The 21,322-nt window shown below is 45.0% G+C and overlaps 4 long non-coding RNA genes and 1 pseudogene across 4 annotated transcripts in view; 1 reads left to right on the plus strand and 4 right to left on the minus strand.

The window, feature by feature from the left end:
• Positions 1-21,322, plus strand: part of LOC135412873 (uncharacterized) — a 636,102-nt gene that overhangs the window by 477,182 nt on the left and 137,598 nt on the right. The gene's annotated exons all lie outside the window — the stretch shown is intronic.
• LOC135412859 (uncharacterized) lies at positions 513-20,631 on the minus strand. The gene is made up of 3 exons (XR_010429991.1): positions 20,559-20,631; positions 19,543-19,597; positions 513-673 (listed from the first exon to the last, which is right to left on the minus strand). It is a non-coding gene; the product is annotated as an uncharacterized LOC135412859 (long non-coding RNA).
• Positions 5,679-7,163, minus strand: LOC135412935 (osteopontin-like; annotated as a pseudogene).
• LOC135413834 (uncharacterized) lies at positions 7,447-9,131 on the minus strand. The gene is made up of 3 exons (XR_010430419.1): positions 8,928-9,131; positions 7,599-7,665; positions 7,447-7,498 (listed from the first exon to the last, which is right to left on the minus strand). It is a non-coding gene; the product is annotated as an uncharacterized LOC135413834 (long non-coding RNA).
• On the minus strand, positions 15,660-17,321 carry LOC135412858 (uncharacterized). The gene is made up of 3 exons (XR_010429990.1): positions 17,232-17,321; positions 16,199-16,250; positions 15,660-15,876 (listed from the first exon to the last, which is right to left on the minus strand). It is a non-coding gene; the product is annotated as an uncharacterized LOC135412858 (long non-coding RNA).

A 21,322-nucleotide genomic window follows, 5' to 3' on the forward strand; every position in this document is an offset into this window, starting at 1 on the left:
TAACATAGGGTAATGTTTATCAGACAGAAAAAAAACCCAAAACAAAACCCAAAGCAGAACCAGAATCGTAGAGGGTATCCTAATTTTACAGTACCATGCTGTACATGTTCCCCTGAGGGATGGGGCACAGCTAGCTTTTCCTTATCTTCTTCCAGCTTCAGAGATCTCATACTTAGTTTGCCACCCTCTGTAGTGGCAGCTGTGGCACCTGCCAGCTCATCAGAGTTCATTCAGATGTCTGAGCAGCACTGGAGGACCTTTGATACACAGCTCATCTCCCTCATTTTAGTGGAAATTCTCTCTCATTCTCTTTCAAATGAGAGCATGGAATCTCTCTCATTTTAGTGGAAAATGGATCACAGCTCAGTAACAAACCCAAATGGTTGTGAGAAGGCTTGTTGCTTAGGGATGCCGTACTAGGCACTTCCTAAAATCCCATGTTTCCCTTCCTCCCCAGTAAAGGGCCTAGAAACTGGCAAAAGCATATGTTCAGCTGTATGTCAAACCTCTAGAAGCAGTTTCTGTTCTTACCAAGATCAAAAGAAAGCACACGACTTTCTTCGAGGTCTATTGGCTCTGCTGCTGAAGCCTCACCTGCACTAGAAGCCAGCAGCCTGCTTCGTTTCGGAGCTTGTCTGGAATTAACGGCTCCTCCACGGCGCTTTCGCCGATTCTAAGAGAGAACAAAGCCTTAGCATTTGGTGTGGGAGTAATATTAACGGGGCCCTCATTTTTGCAACACCAGTGGAAGTACACGAGGATACAGAAAACAACTCCACAACGTCTGGAATACACATTGAATGGTGCTCTGGGTCATTCCTACCTGAGCCCATTGCATCAAGGAAAAGACATCACCCCTGATCTCTTACCAGGTGCCTCACCAGGAAAAAGCCTATCCCAGTGGCTTGCAAAGAAGAAGACTAGTTCACAATTCTATCAGGGTGTTGCTCACACTGTAAGCATTTCTGAGCTATTGCTAGCACCCCAAGAGATTCAAAACCTTCAGTATCCCAGAACATGAAGTTACATAAAGTTTTAACAGGCTTCTCCTCCCGTGCCCTTGCTAAAAACTCTTGAAATCCTTTCTAGAAGTACCCCAGAAAATATGTTTCAGAAATCAGATTTGCATTGAGTAGTAAAGTACTTACTGTGCTCATGGTGTTTGGTGATCTAAAACCACTGGAAAAGTCAGTGGGACAAACACCAAAAAAGGAATTTCAGGGAAGTTACAGCAATCGATCCCTTAGATTCCTTAGGTAGAACAGGCTACAAAGTCCTGATTTCTAGGAATCAGAGAATGATGTTCTTCCAAACCTATCAGAAAAGAAGAGAGGAGATGACCTATCTGGAATGCCTGTTCTCTTAAATAGCCACACATACTCTAAGATTCCCTTTCACGAGTCACCAGGTTCTGCCCAAAGCTAGAGGGGAAATCTATGAGTCTGGCACTTGAGTCCCAGACACCTGCAGCTGGACCTGAAGCCCAGAACAGCCCCACAGCATCAGAAACATTTTCAAAGATCATCTACACTCACCTGTACCGCTAGTTGAGAATTTGTCGTGAAAATTATCAGCAAATCGCCTTCTGTTCCCACCAGGGACAGAGAAGACAGAGGCTCTGCACCTGCTTCCCAGCAGAGTATCCGCCAACTGCCAACTGTCGATGGAGTGTTGGGCTCCTGACCCCTCCGTGCGGACGCCCGCATGGCAACCGTTTGGTAACATTCCATGGTCCGGTAGCCGGTGACCTCTTTGCACCCTCATGGAGGCCCAGAATGCTTTGGCTTGAAAGGGACCTTGAAGATCATCTGGTTCTAACTCCCCTGCCATGGATAGGGACCTCATCCACTAGACCAGGGTGCTCAGGGCCCCATCTAGCCTGGCCTGGAATAGTGCCTTCCAGGGACGGGGCATCCACAGCTTCTCTGGGCAGCCTGCTCCAGTGTCTCGACACCCTCACAGCTCTTCCTAACATCTAATCTAAATCTTCCCTCTTCTGCTTTAAAATCGTTCCCCCTTTTCCTCTCACTCACTGCCCGTGTGAAGAAATCGCTCTCTGCCTTTCCTACAGGCCCCTTCAGCCACTGGAGGGCCGCAGTGAGGCCTCCCCCGGAGCCCGTTCCTCTCCAGGCTGGACATCCCCGGCTGTCCCAGCCTGGCTCCATAGGAGAGGTGCTCTGGCCCTGTGAGCATCTTTGTGCCCGCTGCTTCCTTGCCCTTCGTGCCGGCCCGGCGGGCACATCCCGCTTGTGCCGGGTCAGAGCCGGGCGCAGCCTCCGGGCGAGGCCTCACGAGGGCAGAGCAGAGGGACACGTCCCCCTCCCTCCGCCTCCAGCCCGAGTAGCGCTGCAGCCCTTCGGGGGCTAAAGAAACCCCACCAAAACCTCCCCTCCCCCGTGAGAAAATTAAACCCTTTCTTAACCTTCTTCCTCCGTGTTTATTACTCTGTTGTTGAAAAGACTCGTTTTAAATTCAGCCCTAATTCAAAGCAATTAAAAGGACACCAAACTTCCCTCTCTCCCCCCCAACTGGTGAAAATCTAACAATTTAGATGCTTATTACAAGTCTCTAAAGTCTTGAAGTTTTCAAGTGTTCAGCTGTTCCTCTGCTGAGCATTTCACAGCAGGGTTAGGAGGAAGTTTGCTCTGTTTCTGGGGACAGCACCTTCCCCCCCAAGGCCCTGCTCTGCTGTGAAAGATGACACGGGAAAAAAAGGGAAATTAAAATTCCATTTTCCTTCTAGCCAGTCTGCCACTGGCCCTGCATTCAAAGGGGTTGGCTGAAGCTCTTGAGAGCGGCAGCAACCCTGTGTCAGCCCTGCTGGATGCGGGATGCTCCTCAGCTTCCGATCCCATGGGCACTCTCGGGTGTGGGGAGGATGGTGGTAATTTGTCCAACACTGCGGATAGCATAAGGATATTTTCAGATCTTGCTCTATGTGAGGAGGTTCATTTCTTACAAAAATGTCTCTGTTGTTACAACTGTTGCTTTTAGGCCAAAATGTTGAGAGTTTAAGGATGGTTGGGAATGACTTCCCCATTTTTCTCAGTCCTGAGCCTGGGAATTGAAGGAAACTCATTTCAGTCATCATATTCACATCCTTCATTCCTCATATTTGTTGCTGGTTGGAGGTACTTAATTATTCATATATTAAATATATATTTGGAATTGCTCTAGCATCTTAACATTTGTATATCAAGCATTAAATCTCCTTTAGGATTTTTTTTTTATCTAAGCCCTTTGGATCCAAGATTTTTGGAAAGCAAGTGTTTAAACTGGATTTACTGGAGTATGAAACATCCCATGTATTAAGGCAGGGCCCCTGTCCACTCACACTCCAGGTGCAGCGGAGGTTGGCTGAGTGGAACCAGCACCACTTGTATTTCAGGGTGGGACTGGATGGCTTTTAGCAGGAATGTGTTATTAGGGGCAAGGGAGGAGAGAGCACTGAGGAAAAGGAGGGGTAGCTTTTAGTAAGTTGAACATTTGAAGGCTCTCAGGCTTGATCTTCCTCAATGCTGCTAATGATCACAGCAGGGGGCTGAAAAATATGTTTATTGTAAGACCCAACACTTTTTAACTAAAGCCACTCTTGAAAATCCTCATCACTCAGTGGTGGAAGGGAGGGAAATCTCTTGCCCCTTCTCTGTGCATCCTACAAAAGCTGAAAAGGCCACATACCTCTTCTATCTCCTTCCATGTGGACCAGCTTTAAAGCAAGGCATAGAACCTCTGAAATACCCCTTGCCTTTCCATTTCATGAAGGAAGAAGTTTACACCTATTAACTTCCAAAAATAAAAGGTTAATTATGGCCAACAGTGTAAACTAAGCCCAGATTGAGCTGGCTTCTATATTAATCACCCCGGAAAAACAGCATTGGGATTTTCACGGATGGCTATGGTTTGCCACCGTTTTTTGTCAGGAGAAAGCAACTCATAAGTGAGAAATGCATGGTTCACTGGCCAGAGGTTTTCAGCTCTGTACTCTCCCAAATCAGGGGTACCCTGGAGATCAAAGCAAGGGTCATAAAATAATTGAAGAAGGGTGAATGTAGTATAAGATGTCATATACGGACATAGCCTGCTGCAGAGTGATCACTGATGACTAGAAAATGTACTATGATGTGAGAAAACCCATTTGCCACCTCAACTGGGTTGGTACTGCTTCTCACTCTTTGAGTCACTAGTAACGAAAATGATTTTGAGCTGTGGGTAGACAAACAACTGGACTCCACAAGGCAGCAGAGGTCCAGCAACTAGCTCGGTCCTTCAGCCCTACGACCGTGGCTGTGTTTGCCCACAGGGCTCTGCCCATGGGCAAGTTGGTTTTGCTGCCAGGGCGACCCAAGTGAAAGAGGGCTGCATCATCCTCTCGGGCTGCCAGGGACATATGGTGGGTTATTGATGAGAGGGAGCGTGACACCTGGCTCCCCACACAGCTCAGCACAGGGAGAGGATTGCACTCTCCAAAGCAACCCTGCACAGCAGTCCTTCTAAATCCACCATAAGGATGCAGGGAAATAGGCAAGGATTACCAAAAGAAGCCCCGAAAAGATGATAATATTCACTTATAATAATTTTTACTAGTCCCACTGAGAATTGCATTGCAATTCATGTGTCCAATTGTGCCTTTGCTTGACTATAGCAATGGTTGTGACCTCGGAATACATTTGCCAGTCTCTTAATGGGGAAGTGCTGGTGGATGATCTATTAGAGAAATACATATTGAGACAGTTTAAATTAAGTAAAAACATTTTTGAAGCCTTTGGTGGGAGGCAGTAGTGAGTGGCTTGTTCTGCAGAAGAAAAACTCAGGTAGGTTTCTTATTGCTGGGACTGATTTGCACCCTTCTCAATGGCACTAAGTGCTTCTCTTGGCAAAGGATGGAGGCTTTGAAGCATCTTCCATCCTCCAAAAATCTGGATGTGCATAGGGTCCCTCCAGTTGCCAAGGTTTGGCTGTCAGCTTAGCAGGAAGGTTGAGCACTGGGAGGAGGGGTTTGCTGGGGTCTGGGTGGTATTTCAGTCCATCTCAGTCCCTGCTCCTTGGCACGGGATGATGGGACTGAGAAACTACAGGAGGTGAGGAGGAAAATCGTTCTTCTTCTATAGCTGTGTTCCTCTTCTTTTGAGAGGTACTGCTTTCAGCTGCTCCCTCAGGCAGTCTGCTTTTGCCCTCTTCTGAAAAAACATGGTGTTATAAGGGGGACTTGTGCCTCTCCGGGCTGCCCCCGCTGTCCCTGCACAGCCATGAAAGTATCTGCGCGCTGAGCAGAGCTATTGCTGATGGGCACCACTTGGCCTGCTCTGCACAGTCGGTGTCAAGCTCTGTACCTAAAAACATACAGTTCAAAACTCCTTTTTAAGCTCAGGGCTAAAGGTTGGTGCCCAACACCCTGTTTGTGGTACCCAGCTTGTAAACCTGTAAAAGATGCCTTTTGGACTAATGCTTGCCCCTTCAAATGGTTCCTCAAAGCTCATAATTGGTTTTTAGACTTCTTTTAGAAGCATTGTAGCAGTTCTTTGCAACTTCGTTGGCCTGAAGCAGTAGCACGATAGTGAAATTGGGCAGGAGGAGATCACAGCTCTGGAAGAGGTAAGAAGGCTTCCTCAAGGGGTTTAATACCCAAAGGCTGAGTTCATCAGGTTTCCTCAATGACGATGCTGCTTCAGGATACATCACTGGAAAACCTGTGCAGCTGTGTGTGCCTCATGCCTGTCGAATTTCTGCCTGCTGTCGTTCTCCATGCTCCGGTCAGGCTGATTGCTGTCCAGCTCGCTGCTGTCCTGCCCGTGGCTCTTGTCAGACCATTCCACGCTGATGGCATGCTTCTCCAGGGTGCGGCGGGAAGCAGAATCCTCCCGGGAGAACCCTGCTCACTGGCTGTCTGCATCCAGATCGCTCTCATCTTCCACAGTGGCATCATACATGACCTGTGTTAGAGAGCAAAACAGGAGCCACTGTCACTCCTGGGAAATTATCTATCAACAAGTGCTGCCCTACTGCACTAAAGCTGCTTAGGCTGAGGGGACACCCAAAGCTTGCATGGTACATCTCTGCCTGGAAACACTAACTTTTATGGAGTTAATGAACCCTTCACATTATGAGAAATTAACATTTGATCCTGTCCTCAGATTTCATGTGTGTGAGTACATCATTGCAGTGTTGCATATCTTGCAGCAGCAGGCTACACTCCTGCCTTGGCACCATCAACACCCCCTGATTTGGGGTATCCAGACAAGGGAAAATAGATTCCTTCACTCATGCCTGCTTTCCCCTCACCGATTCTTCTCAAAGCTGACTCCCATAAAACAACATGTCCATCTTCAAGTTCACTACCCATTTCCAAAACCATGGGGACCACTGCTCAGTGCTGTTTACCTTTTTTGCATCTTTGTGGAGTTTGATGGACTTCACCAGTGCGGCCTTTGCCCTCATCCTGTAGGCCACGCTGTCGCCTCTGCCGGCGTTGTCTCCCCGGGTGAAAGGGAATGGGGGGAATGGTACAGTGACTGGAATGCCTGTGGGAAAACCCGTGACAACCTCATTGGATTCATCTGTGTCATTGGAATCATTATCATCATCATCATTGTCATTCACATCTTCATGGCTTTTGCTTGACACATCAGGAAAGTGCTGGAAAACATTTACTATGCATCAGGCAAATGAACACAGATGTGAGATGAGCAGACTAGTATCTGTCCTGCTAGCCCAGGGCTTATGCAGTTTTGGGGAGCTATGTGCAGGCATTTCTTTGAATTCACCTCACCCTGCCTAAGGAGGAGATGCTATTTAGGGAGAGATGCTACTGCAAGAACTGCACTTGACTGAGGAAAATTAGTGTTGCTACTCACTGGCTGCCCTGCAGCACTCGACTGACATAGTGTTGTTCAAAACACTTACCGGTTCCACTGGGACTGATTTGTCTCCCTCATCATGAAGACTCTAAACTACGTGCAGTAGCTGGTTCTCAGAGCAAAGAATTGATTTTACATGGGTAGCAGCTGGCAGTGGAGTATAAATCAAATAGCTATATACAAAATTAATACCGTTCACTTACATCACTCCAAAAAATGATGGGAATTGGATTAAAGTGCTCTTCCAACACCAAATATTGTCATCTGATCCACACTAACAAATGTGGGCTGTAGTAGTTGTGCCATGCTATAGTCCTTTTCTCTTTTTAACTGGCAACTGACACATTTTTCATTAAGACAAAAGGTTTGCAGTGCTGGTGCAGAGATAGAACTAATGAAAGTCCTCAACCAGGACACCAGACACAGGAAAAAGTCTATGAAACTGGCTCCAAACAGCCAGGTGAGGACATGCCCTGCAAGCATCTACAATCATAAAACAAGTACCAGAAAAGATGTATTAGAGGAAACAAAAAAAAAAAATCAAAAAGTATTTATTAAAGATAATGAATAGAAAGACAAAAGGAGCTTACATATTTTTCTTCGGAGCTGGCAGAAATGGCCTGCTGCTTGGATTTACTGACCTTGAAGGGAGAAAAGGAAAAAGCATTTATCAGTATTTCTCACTAAGATGCAAAGAAAATAATACAAGTGATTGGTGATCCACATTTGTGATTTACTCACTGGCCATGCAGCGGTGATGCTGATAAGGCATAAACACAGAACTGCCACCTTCATTGTGATGTTTTACCTAGAAAATATTTTGGAACAGTGAGTCAACAAGGTAAAGTACCACAAAAATGCCATAGGCTTTTCCTTTTTCCCAGTGTACTTCACTGTGCTGAGAACAGCTCCCTGCTATGGATCCAACCTGCACATACTAATTTTGTCTTTTGTCCTCCATCACCACCGCACACCCAGCTGGTTTGTCATGACTTAGCTACTCAAAAGCTGCAATAATTTTTAAGAGGCTCTGAGAAGAGCTGAGCAGTTGGTGAGAGTGGCCACATTGAGAAGGTTGAACTGAATCCTGTCACCTAATGACTTGCACAGACAAAGGAAAAGCTTTGTGATAGCCAAAGTGTTATCAACATCAGCTTTGGTTTATCTTCATTCATTTAACGTATTTTTTTTGAGAAGAGACAGCATAAAGCCAACTCAGTTTGGATTCTCTTGTCAGTTATTTTAAAACTAGTTTTCAGGGTTATTAACTTCAGTTTCTGTATAAAGTCAGTTTATATGAACATAAACTGCTTTTATTGATAGACCTTTATTTCCTCCTCCAGAAGTTTGAACAAAATAACCTGTGTTTCCAAACAAGAGATAACGTGAAATATCTGCTTACATTGCAGTTTTAGCAATTTAATAAATGACTAATTCCTGCTGAAACTAGGAGAGTGCTGAGCTACAGTAAATTTTGGTGCTTACAGACCAGTTCCCAGGATATGGAACATCCCTGAGAAATTAAACCAATTCACTGATGAACAAGAGGCATTTAAAACTTTGGTAAATCATAGCAGGAAAAAAAAGGCTACTTAGGACATATTTAAAATGCATTAATAAGGCTGGCCCTGAGACAGGACACTCTACTAGAGGTATTGCAATTTCAAGTTACACAGAGAAGGACGAGTGTCCCATCCATTCAGGATTGTGCAGCACAAACTGTGAGCCTGCCAGAAAAAACAAGGACACTGCCAGGCAGTGGTAACATGAGGGAGAAAGCTTTCTGTGTTCAAGCACCAGCTTTGAGTTTGCAGCACATGATTCAGTGGCAGAGTTTTCAACAACCTCCTCCTGACATCTATAAGCACGCAGGTTTAAAATTGTCATTACGTATAATACCTTGCATTGCTAAAGCAACCTTGCTCCTATAAAAACACACCTTTTTCCACAGAGTAACATCAAATGTCCCTGCCCAGTGAAGCAATTTTCAAAGATCTCCTGCTCAGTGTTTGCTTGACTAAAGCTGCAGACAGATTAGCACATGTCAGGTAGTAAAAGCAAAAACATTACCTTTTCTGGTGCTGGAGGAGTCAGCTGCAGCAAGAGCACTCCTAGTGATCCCAGCAGCAGCTCCAGTCAGTTGGCTCCCAGAAGCTCTGTCTTTCTGCCCTTGTCCCCTGACTGCCTGACATCTGTGACCTTCGGGAATTTAAACCCTGTCCCAAGCACAGCCACCAATCCCCATGTGGCGGAAAAAGATGAGGTCATGAGGCTCCTGGCTGCCGTCCTGCCCACGTTCTCCTACACTTCCTCTTTGGCTTTGTGGCTTTGGAAGCAAACAAAAACTACTCTATGGTTAAAACATTACTTCTGGGCGAGATCATTAACCAGCAGGTCTGTTGTATGCCCAGCAGTTGGTATCATGTAGGAGGGCTTCGGGGCACATCTGTCCTCCTTTTGTGAAAAGGCAGAGCCCAGTTTCCCAGAAACCTTTTGTGCCCTGCTCTGTAGGGAGTAGGAATCTGTAATGTGAGCAGGAAGAAAGAAATCTGAACATAAAATTAACCAAAAAGGTGTTAATGCTTGCACAAAGTTGTAGATTTGCTCTCCAGGGCATACGTGGTGCAATGGGAATTGCAAATATGGGGCAGAATATGGCCTTTTGTGTTTTTTGGTCTGACCTAGGGAAAAAAAAGTTAATAAAATTAGTTGTCTCAGTAGGCATTCTACATCCAGAAACTTGTTTGTAAAGATATAGAAGAGCCAGCGATAGTCTAATTAAAAAAGATTTGATTTTGAGAAATTCTCACTTCTCTTCATTTGTGTCCCTTCTTGCTCCTTTCTTAGATGGTTTGGTCAACCTAAAAAAAAAAAGAAAAAAGGAGGGGAGAAAGCAGCTGTAGCTCCAGTTTGAGAAGTGCCATGATTAGCATTGGAAATCAAGGGATTGATTTCCTCATGGTATGAAATTCTGTGTCTGCTATGGAGCAGGGCATTGGCCCTGTTGATGGGTGACATATATTCTGGCAGTGCCTCGCTTGGACAGCCATAGCTTTGGGCAGACTCTGCATCAGCCGGGATGTGCTGTAAGGCTCTGAGACCCTCTTCCATTTGGTGTTTCCTTAAAATGGCAATGAGGTGTCATTCAAACACAGGGAAACATCCCAAACAGCCCTTTCAGAAGGCAGAATATTTATAACTGTTTCAAAGCAGTTCTCTTTCTCCTCATCTCTGATACCCAGCTAATGTTTGCTGTGTCCTTAGTCAAGCAGACAATAGACACTTTGTTGTAAGAGGCTCATGTTACCAGTTATCCTGTGCTTCTTAACACTGTGGCATGTTTAGAAACATGGTGAGAAACATCCCCAAGTTAGCTCAGCACCTGCCCATCACATGATCACACAGACCTAGCTAATTATATTTTGGAGCTGAGATCAGCAACAGCTGGAAGTTCAACTTAGTTTACTTCATAGAGTCTTCTAATATCCTAGAAGGAGAATTGGATAAAAAGAGAGTATATGGTACATCATTAGTAGTTCTGCATGTAAGGATCCACCTGAATGAGGACTACCCTGGCTTTTATTTTTGGAGCTATGTGACCAGATACTAACTGAGGAAAGAGTTTTCAACCAAAAGAAGCCTTCTTGCAGCACTTCTTGCAGCAGCATTCCCTGGTCCCTGCCAGACAATCATGACATGCTTTTGTTAGATTTCTATATATGCTCTTTTCTGTAAATTTAAAGAGGACCTTCCCTTCCAGTAAATTATAGTTTTCTTTTGGCTTTCAGGCCAGTCTGCAGCTCATGTTTTCATGCAGTCTGAGTTGCTTGTGTTTGGCTTTTCTGAGACGCTGACTGTGGAGAAGGTTTAGCAGTTTAATGGTTGAGTCACTGGTACAAAAAACAAACCTACAGATTTCTGGTCCAGAACCCCAAAACAACACACTATAGAGAAACAGCCCAGCTGGAGCCAAGTATACGTGCTATCGCATTACACACCCCCGGTGTTTATTTACAAAGCAAGCCAAGTCCCACTGCCATCCCTCCTTAAACATGTACTTTTCATGCCCAGAAATTGTCCCTGGATCAAGTCTCTGACAGGAGGAGGGTGTAAAGCAAGCCATGTGTGCAGGACCTGCAGTCAGCAGGTTTCTCCAGCATATCTTCCAAGAGGTGAAACGCAGGTGTGCAGGGCTTGACCACAGCTGCTGTGGGCCCTGAGATACTTGAGACAGCGGTGGGTTTTCAGCACCTCTGTCACAGGCAGAGTGGGAGCTTCAGACAAAGTTTATTAGAGAAAGTGTATTATTAGAGAAGCCCCATTGCTTTTCTAAACTCCTTCTCAGAGAGGAGCCTACATGCACCTGGATCCAGTCTTAGCCCTAGACTTTTCAGTGGTTTATATTGACCTTTATACAGCTTTGTCCTGCAGGATTAAGGATGGCAAACCAAATATATTTATACAAATAAAAGGAATGATTTATTGAAATGGGTTACAATAATGATAATGATAGAAAAAAGGAGTTTTGTCAGAATTACCACACAATATGGATGGATAGCTTTAACTATTAGTATAGTGCACTATTTTTCAAGGAATATTGAAGTAATTGTAATAAAACAATTGAAGTAATTATATTTGCCTCTGGTCACTCATAGCAATGACCAGGGGCAAATCTCTTTTGCTCAGTCTGGAGGACTAACCTTGAGGGGCGTTCCCACTCCAGGGAGAAATCTCCACACACATTCAGAGAAGGGGTTTGTTAGGAGACCCTACCGTTAAAAAGTCTGGGCTTTTATAGTGTAGAGGGATTGACTGTCAGTCATATGTAATTTTTTTAGATTATGTGTTGTCACCTTACTCAGCAAAATATGTTTTGTTGCTGACAAAGGTGTTAGCAACTCTCTAGTTTCTTCTGCTTCACACTCCTGACTCTCAGTTTTGTATCAGGGCCTGCACATCCTTGCTGCTCCCAGCCTCAGTCAGGGAGCCTCTGTCTTGCATGTCCTTGTGGTGGGGTCTGATAGTTTGCTCAAGCTGCTCTCAGCACTCTTCAACACTAAAACCAGCAGACCTTCCTCAACTGAGCTTATCAATGATCAGGTGACTCTCTTTGCTGAGGTCATCACTGATAAACTTGTAAGACAAATTTTGAGCTGCTGTATTTCCTCTTAGACAGAGCGTGCTGCTACAGCCTGTGCTGTGCTTTTCCTCCCAGAGAGTACCCCCATCATCCCTCCTGGGGGACATCAGTGGTCACTGTAGAAGAAAACACCTTTACAGGGACTTTGCAACTTCACACAGCTGCCCTGCACTCCATGGTCCACAGGCCACAGCACTGCTCTAAATGGGGTCAGCACCCCCCGAATTCCATGGGAGCGTGTCCAAGTTTTGAACTGGAATGGTGCCAGGACTGTGAAGACTACCAAGGGGAGGAAAGTGGTGGCATAAACGGCCCAAAGAGGAGAATTTTCTCTAAAGGCTGGGGAACTTGATATTAGTACCTGCAGTTGCATCCTGAAGCCTCTGCTAGCTTTTTACAGTTTCACAAAAACTATAAACTGTAAACGTCCCCACCTCCAGAAGAAGAGAGAGTTTAATTCTACTTCATCAGGGCACAAGTCACAATGCAAGGCAGGTGAAAGTCCTTAATTTTCTAAAAACACTTCTGTGTCCTCTATGAGGGGAAACAGCATGAACATTAATAACCATTTCCCAAAACCCCACCGACGTTGATTTGCACTGTTTGTGCAAGGGGTCGAAGCCCTCTAACCTACGGCTCCAGGGCAGCAGGTTACAGCACCTGGAAAACACAGCCCTGCCTTTCTCCTTGTGGCTTTGCTGACAACAGTCTGTTTTGACAGAGCAGGACTGGGTCAGGTGTGATGCTTTGCCCACATGCTCAGCTTTCTATCTCTACACAGGTCTTAAATTAAACCCAAAGTATAAGGAGGAGAAATCCTGACACTGCAAAAGTCAGCGGGGTTGCTGCGTCCTTGGGGCACACAGGAAACCAAGGGAAGTTGTAACTGCTGGTCATCTTTTTAGAGGCTAATATTGGGATAATGTTAACTTCTCCCCTTTAATTTTTATTTTTTGATTGTTCACCACTGCATGGTGTTTGTGGCTTATCAGAAACTATTTGCCAGCAGCTGCCTTACCAGAAATATTTGGCAGACAAACTTGTTGCATCACCCTCCAAAACTGCCTCTCGCCCCCTCTGAGCATCACTGCCCCATCAACTGCTACCATGCCATTTGCATTCATCTCTCATGTTAATCAAAACTGGTCTGTGTTTAGCTAAGCTGACCTGCAATTTCCAGCACTTCGTAACCAAGTGCCAGAGAAATACTGAAAACTTCTGGAGCAAATCCTCCCTCTCTTTGGAGGCAGCTAATAGAAGTGGTCTCTGACAATCTCTGTGCACTTGCATGGGAAAAACAGGTCCCTGTCAGCATCTAAAAATGATGACCCCAAGCCTCTGACAGGTGAGCCTACAGCATGCCAGGTCTGGGCTCTCAATCATGTGAATTTTCTTATGTCTGTTGTGTTAAGCAATACTATGAAACTACACAAAACATCCGACACAGAACTAAGAAAATTAGCCCCAGTCACTTCATGTGCATAAAAAGGCTACTGTGGCATGAGATAATCCTGGGCTGGTTTAGCTGGAAATCTGGAACTGCTTTCCCTGCTAAAATGAGCCTGGAGACAAAAAGGTGCTGAGGGGAGAATATAGGTCCCACACCACATGTATAAATCTACTGCCATGCAGATAATCTTCCCCAAAACAACTGGGCTTGACAAAAATGTTGCATCCATCCATTTTATCACAGCTACCTCATAACACATGTGAAATGAGCTAGGTTACAACTATTTGTATTGACAATAACATGCCAACCTAAACCATAATACTCTCAGCTTTTGCTCTCCTTTCTTAAGGCAGTTTGGGGTCTTGACTCCAACCCACTGATTCTTGGTGGGGCTTTGGGGGGCTTTTTCCTTATGTCATTTCACCTGGGGAAATGCTCTGTGGAGTGGCTCTTAACCTGTATTTCACACCACAGCTGTCTCATGGGTGTGCTTTTGGGGTTTATTTTTGGTTGGTTTGGTTTGGGGAGGGTTGTTGTTTGTTTGTTTGCTTTCTGTTTGGGTTTTTTTTTCTAGACTGTTGGCTGGACTTTCGCTTGAAAAGGAAAATTTTTTTGCTATCTTGTGAAAACAGGATGGTTACTGAGAAGGTAATATATGCAATTTCTCAGCCTGGACACATGTTCTGTCTTGGTTGCCAGCCCCCACCTGTGTAGGTGACTCCTGCTCATATCAGCTTTACGTTTGGTTTAACAGGTTTGGCAAAGACCCGTTGGCTGCTGATGGAGCAGGTGTAAAACAAGCAAACAACAATCAAAGCAGAGGTTTGAATTGAACTTGTGTGAGATTTGTTGGAAGAAGTAAAAGTACATCTTTCCAAATATGCAACCTATCAAATCCATAAAATGCAATAGAGGACTAAAGAATTCCTATCCTAAAATACCTATGAAAAAGTTCCTTTACAGAAGGAAGCAGTGCTTTTCAGATATGACAACTTGCAGCAAACTTTTATCTTTTAATCCAAATAGACCCGAAATGTCAGTGTAACAATGCAACTGTCTTTATTTTTGATTTCCTCTCCAAGCAGCAAGGAATTTGGCATTCTGATTGCAAATGCCCTTAAGTCAACCCTTAGTGTGCCACATCCAGTGGTGGTTGGGTAGGTAATGGCACCTGAAGTCCGTGACAGTTTCTTTTTCCCTGAGGTTTCCATCCCCAGGATCTGAAAACTCCACTGATGAAATTGAATTTTTCAAGGGGAAATGCAGGATGAGCCCTTGTGGAAGACTCACATGCAGGGTAGGATGTTTCAGCAGCGACAGCCCCTGAGCTGTGAAGTGCCACGGCCAGCTGGCAGATGGAGATGTTTGCAAGCACTGAAACCAGAGCTTGGGAAGTGTAGGTCTTGCTTAGGCCTGCAGGCAGTTAGAGAAACAACTTGTGTGCTCAGTAGGACGCTTTCTCCCAAAATCTGGACAGGTACATGCTGTCAGCACTGGCTGGCGATGTCCACTGTATCTCCCTGTCACTGATGGGGACACTTGCTGCCAGACCACGTCAGCAGCCGGGGTCTAGGAGCTGCTGCTGGCTCCTTGTTCTGCAGACAAGTCGGTTTTAGAGTGGGAAAGGTAAATGATGATGGTGATGATGATGGTGAGGGTAGTGATCATGGTGGTGATGCGCTCCCCAGCGGTTGCTTTATGTCTTTACCTCACAGGTAAAGACGTATTTTGCAGGCTAAATGTTGAACACAGCAGTTTACACAGCTATATTCTCAAAGAAAATATTTTTCTTTGGACGTGTGCACAATCTGCTGCTCTTTCAATCCTCAAAGTATTGAAATCAGGACATTTTCACCAAAACATTCAGCTGAGTCTTTCCTGAGAAACAGAAGCCCTCACACCCCAAGCACTGCCCCTTTCCTTTTACCATACAACACACACTGCCCCAAGAACGACAAAGCTTATGCCTTTAGCATTTTTCCCCCAAAATCAAAAACTACAGGGTGATGAAAAGAATGAGTGCTTCTGACTGATCAAACCAAGAAGTTTATTGCCACCTGTTAAAAGAAGTCTCTGTCTACCAGCAGAGTCCAACATAGATAAGCAGACAGACTTGACTCTATTTAAACAAATTAATAGTTTATTTATAGTTAAACTCAGGAAAAATGGAACTGTATACAACAAGAACTATGTACATGAAGAAAAAAGTCTTTCTGCCACCTACCCCCGAAAATCCATCTGACTGGGGGGGATACTTCTGTCCTGAGAAACAGAAATACTCAGAAATAAACGGGATGATAGTCTCTGGGAGGGAGTTCTGTTCTGCAGGTTGGGCAAGCCCTGGAATTCTCAAGGGCAACAGCGATGCACCGACTGCAGAAGAGATGGCCACACTGGGTTGACACAACCTGTCGGACACTTCGTATAATCTGGAAGAAAGGAAACCACAACGTGTTGGGAGGAAAGGATTTGAGTTTGCTGCTCTACTGGCACCAGGAAAATAGGACTTGGAATATCTGGAATCAGTCCATGACTAGAATAAGGAACCCCCAGATCTGCCAGGGCCATCTTGGCAAGGGTTTCTCCTTCTACCTGCACCGCCAAGAAGTGACTTGTGGAACTTCACAGCAAGGTCTGTGCTTCAAGCCAGCTGCCCATAGCACCCCACATTAGTCAGCTGAGTTGCACAGCTCCCCCTCTGCCCCGTTACCCCTCCCACAAAGCTGAAAGGATGACAACGGGGATCCTTACCTGTGAAAAAAAATCCATGCAGATCGGGCACCTTACAGCTCGTTGCCATTCCCTAGAGAGAGCAGACCCAGAATTAATACCACTGGGCATCGAGGGTTACTCATCTATAAAATGTCACATAATTATCTGACTGCACTGAGGAGCCACGATGCATTTCTTTGGAAGAACCCTGTATGTCTTTAACTCTCTCAGTTTGCTGCATGTAATGAAGAGTTCAGATCTCCCTGTCCTAAAGGAGACAGTGTCTTGGTTTTCACTGGGAGAAAGATGAAGTCAGCCACCCTGCTCTAGGATTTGAAGTAAGAGCAGTCTCTAGCACTGGGAAGTCTATATATGGCAGCATTTATCTCCAACGGGTCATCAATAACAGCTTTGCAACCAAAGCATCAAGCTGTCCTCTGGAAAGTATTCATTCTAGAATGGAATGAGGTCTGACACTACAGAGTAACACTGCAGATGGCTCTGGCAAGCTCCAGCCTCAGGAAGAACCCTCTGGTCAATGTTCTGCAGCTCTGAGCTCTTCCAGCCTTACCTACTGAGAGCAGGAAGGCACGCTCTGTAACAGAGAAGCTTGAGACCGAAGGAAAAAATATTCTTTTTTTATTTTAAGTTCTCTCTTATGTTGCCTTTCAGTAATCCAAAAGGCTCAAAGCATACCAGCTTTATTAAGACTTGCACAGAATTGGCCTGGCTGCTGCCTGCCAGTCTTGTGATGCCAAACCATCCACACTACTGAAAATATTTCCAGATCCAAGATCACTACTAGAGCCTAACATGAAAAGTAAATGCAACATCTTATGAGCAAGGGCCTGTGACTAATCACCCTTTCTTGCCATACCCCCAAACTCGTCTTTAAGGTTCTATGCAAAGTTGCCCATCTGCCTTGGGCTGCCTTTTTCTCCCCAAGTGCAAACATTATCCTTTCATCATCATGCAGCACAGGATGCAATCCTCATTGGAAGAGGGAAACAAGTAAAGTGAAGGCTTCAAAGAAGCAAAAATCACTCTTTGGTAGGTCACGAGGCGTACGTACTCTGAAATTGCAGGTTCCTCGTCCAATGATCTCCGTACTTCAGGCGCTACATCAGCCGGTGCATACTCTGTGTCAGCCACTGCATACTCTATGTCAATCACTTCAGACTCTGCATCAGTCACTTCAGACTCTGCATCAGTCACTTCAGACTCTGCATCAGTCACTTCAGATTCTACGTCAGTCACTTCAGATTCCACATCAGTCACTTCAGATTCCACATCAGTCACTTCAGACTCTACGTCAGTCACTTCAGATTCCACATCAGTCACATCATCTGCTGTTTCATATTCATCATAACTGCGCAGTACAGGGCTGTCCAACAGTTGCTGGTTTCTTGGTGTAAGATTTCTCCTTTGTTGTTCATACCCTGTAAGTTAATTTTGGTAAGTCAGATCTATCATTTACTCTCTCTTTTTCCCTGGAACTATCCTTCAAACGCGTTATTGTAAATAGTTTGTAATGGGTCCTATTTGAAATGGACACTATTCAGCTGGGTTACAAGCAATCTCACACAAAGTAGTTTCCTAAATATTAAGGCTGAACCCTTCCACACATTGAGACTATTCTGCTACAGAAACAAAACATTTGCTATAATCACCCTACAAACAGTTAAAACGTGACCTGAGAGATTCTCAGTGTCCACTGAGATACACTGCCTGTGAATAAATATGCCCTATAAAGGGAAGGTCTCTCACACTGTTCTTACTAATACGGTCTGCTGTGATCCTATGGTAAGGAATGGCAACAATTGCTGTGTGATAGGGGAGAGAGGACTGCAGTCAAGTTCCCAAGGAGCATGGTGACATAGCACATACACAAGAAAAAGGCTTGGCAAAACACAGAGTGCTTTGTTCCAAAAGTTTCAGAAGGGATGGAATAAATGCTTAAATCTAAAACTGTACATTCTGGAGCTGCTGTGCTTCCTTGTTGCTGTATGATGCTAAACTGTTGCCCTCTTTTTGTCTGTGTTCAATGAAACCTCCCCACTCAAAGGCACCTTCTATCAAACGAGTCTTATTGAGAACAGTCCTTGGAAATTATAAAAACACTTGAAGCAGTGTCTCCCTAGAAATTGCCATCATCTCCCTCCTCAGTTAAGGTAACTTGAAAATGGAGTTTTATCACCCAAGTTCAAACCCAAGTTCAAAGGAGATCAATTTTTAGTGGCCTAGTCTGTAACATCTGAAGGATCAAGACCTGCTGTTCACTTTTTAATTCTCAGAAACCGCATGCAACAATGATCTCTGCAACTCCAGTGTCCATGTAACAATAATCCAGCACTAATCAATTAAAATTACAGAAAATGTCACCAAATTAAAGTTCTTTCCTGCAAGAGCATTCAGCTACAACTTCTGTTGCAGGGATATTCCACTGTGTCTGATAGCAGCTAGCAGACACAGATGGGATCCATTCTCTAAGACATTGGCCAGAGGCTTTAGCACTGTCCTTTGCCTTCTGCTAAATGCAGTTTCAATCCCTGCTACTAGAGACTGTTGGAAAAGACAAATAAAAAATAATGATTACACTTAGGATAATTCCATTGGAAAAAGTCAACTCACCTTCAAGAAGCTTCACCAATGCATATGGGAAGGGAGAGAAAAGAAAATACAATTAGAATCTGGTGTGCATGCCTGGTGTTCCATACTAACACCAGCTCAGTGAAGAAGATACAAGAGAACAGGCAAAGAATAGTAGGCTATAGACTTCTTATTTTGGTTAAGAACATTCAAAGTAATAGTCAGTTAGCTGTTGCCCTGAAAACAAGCAAGAGGGTGCTGCGAGTTCTGCTCCCACTGATGGAACAGGGTAAAATCAGAGACAGCTTAATAACATCTGAACGCCCTTCTGCCACCTCCTCTGTTTCACATCTCTAACAGGATTTGACCCAGAGGTTTAACTTTCCCTCTTTCTCCCCCAAATGGGAAAATTCAGCAGTGATAGCCATAAACAATCCATGTGAGATGAACGGCTGCTGAAGAAAGGAAACCACAAGAGGGGTTTGGAGTAAAGAATTCAACTTTGATGCTGCACTGGCACCAGGCTAATAGGACTTGGAGTATCTACAATCAGTCAGTATCTGCCAGAATAATAAGGAACCCACTGATGTGCCATCTTGGCAAGGGTTCCTCCCTGTGTGTACACCCCTGAGAAGTGACTTGGAGGGACGTGCTAGTTGGAGCTGCAAAGCAAGGTCTGTGCTCAAGCCAGCTGCCTGTAGCATCCCACATCAGCCAGCTGAGCTGTGCAGATCCCCCTCTGTCCTCTTTGCCCTCCCATAAAGCTGAAAGGATAACAGCATGTGGATCCTTACCTGTGAGTTCTCCTCTCTCCAAATTGGAGAGGTAACAGGACCAGCTGGCCATGTTCTAGATGAACAGAACCAGAAAGAACAACAGCCATTAATTTCACTGTGCATGGAGGGTTACCAACACATAAAGTGTCAGAAATTAAAACATCCTTTAGTCGGACCTAGCAACATCCCAGCCCAGCAACACAACCATTTCAAGACCTTTTATGTACTTCAAGCAATTCAGTGTGTCTCAAGCCACAGTGTAAGATCCATTTGTTAATGACTCCACGAACAGAGAAGAAAGGTTTCTGCTGGATTTTGCAGCAGATTTTGTGGGCAACAACCTCTTTCAACCCTATGTCAGAAATCAGACTGTAGAAAGACACTTCATCTGTCACATACCCATCATTATCTCTTGGTTCCTCTTCATCATCACTTGTCAGTAGCACAACTGAATTATCTGCTGCACTGGAAACAAGTGGGTTTCCAGCTGGGTGCTGCTGGTTCTGCTCCCACTGCTGCAACGGGGTCGAAATGGAGGCAGCTTAGAACTACCTGTAGCCCCTCCTCCCTGCTCCCCTCTTTCAGTTCCCCAATTGGATTGAGGCTGGAGGTGTTTCTATCCCTCTTTCTGCCCTAACCAGTCAAATTCAAGGGTGATATCCGTAACTACTCGTATGACATGAACAGCTGCTGAAGAAAGGAAGCCACAGGAGGGGTTGCAGTAAAGAATTCAAGCCTGGCTGCTGTGTTGGTGCCAGGCAAATAGATCTTAGATGTCTGCATTCAGTCCATTACTGCTATAATATCGGGAACCCACAGATCTCCCAGTGCCATCTTGGCGAGGGATCCCCCTCCACAGGCACCCCTGAGAAGTGACTTGGAGGGATGTGCTACTTGGAGCTTCAAAGCAAGGGCTGTGCTTCAAGCCAGCTGCCTCTAGCATACCATGTTAGCCAAATGAGTTATGCAGCTCCTGCCCTGCTCCATTCCCCCTCCCACAGAAAATGAAAAGGTGGCAACATGTGGATTCTTACCCCTAGGAAGCAATCCTGGTACAGCACATTTGTAAGGGTAGCACTGGGTCTTGTGGTAGAGAGAAGAGAGCAAGAAAAAAATTCAGCTGTTAATTGCACCACTCAGCAGGGGTTAGTGATACATAAATTGTCAGAAATCAAAACATCCCTTATTCTGATCTAGCTACAACCCAGCCCAGCAACACAATCATTCCAAGAACTTTTATGTACTGCAAGCATTTCAGTGTATCTCAAGCCACAGTGTAAGATCCATTCCTTTATGACTTCATGAAGAGAGAAGAAAGATTTCTTCTGGGGTTTACTGGATTTTTTGGGGTTTTTTAGTTAGTTCTCTTCCAGACAGGCCACTACATCCCAGGTCTGGAGTTTTGCACAGAATCAAGCAGAACTCAAAGCCTTGGCAAAAACCTCTTTCCACCCTATGTCACAAATTGGACTTTTAGAAAGTTACTTGATCTGTCACATACCCATCATTATCTCTTGGTTCCTCTTCATCCTCATTCACCAGTGGCACAACTGAATTGTCTGCTGCACTGGGAACAAGTGGGTGCTCCTGGTTCTGCTCCCACTGATGGAACGAGGTACAAACAAAGGCAGTTTAGGAACCATCTGAAGCCCCTCCTCCCTGCTCCCCTCTTTCAGATCCCTAATTGGATGTAGGCTGCAGCCAAATCTTTTCCTTTTTCTGCCCCAAAGAGGCAAATTCAGCAGTGATAGCCATAAACAATCCATGTGAGATGAACGGCTGCTGAAGAAAGGAAACC

Source organism: Pseudopipra pipra, chromosome 4, assembly GCF_036250125.1.
Source record: "Pseudopipra pipra isolate bDixPip1 chromosome 4, bDixPip1.hap1, whole genome shotgun sequence".
In the NCBI taxonomy this organism is placed as follows: domain Eukaryota; kingdom Metazoa; phylum Chordata; class Aves; order Passeriformes; family Pipridae; genus Pseudopipra; species Pseudopipra pipra.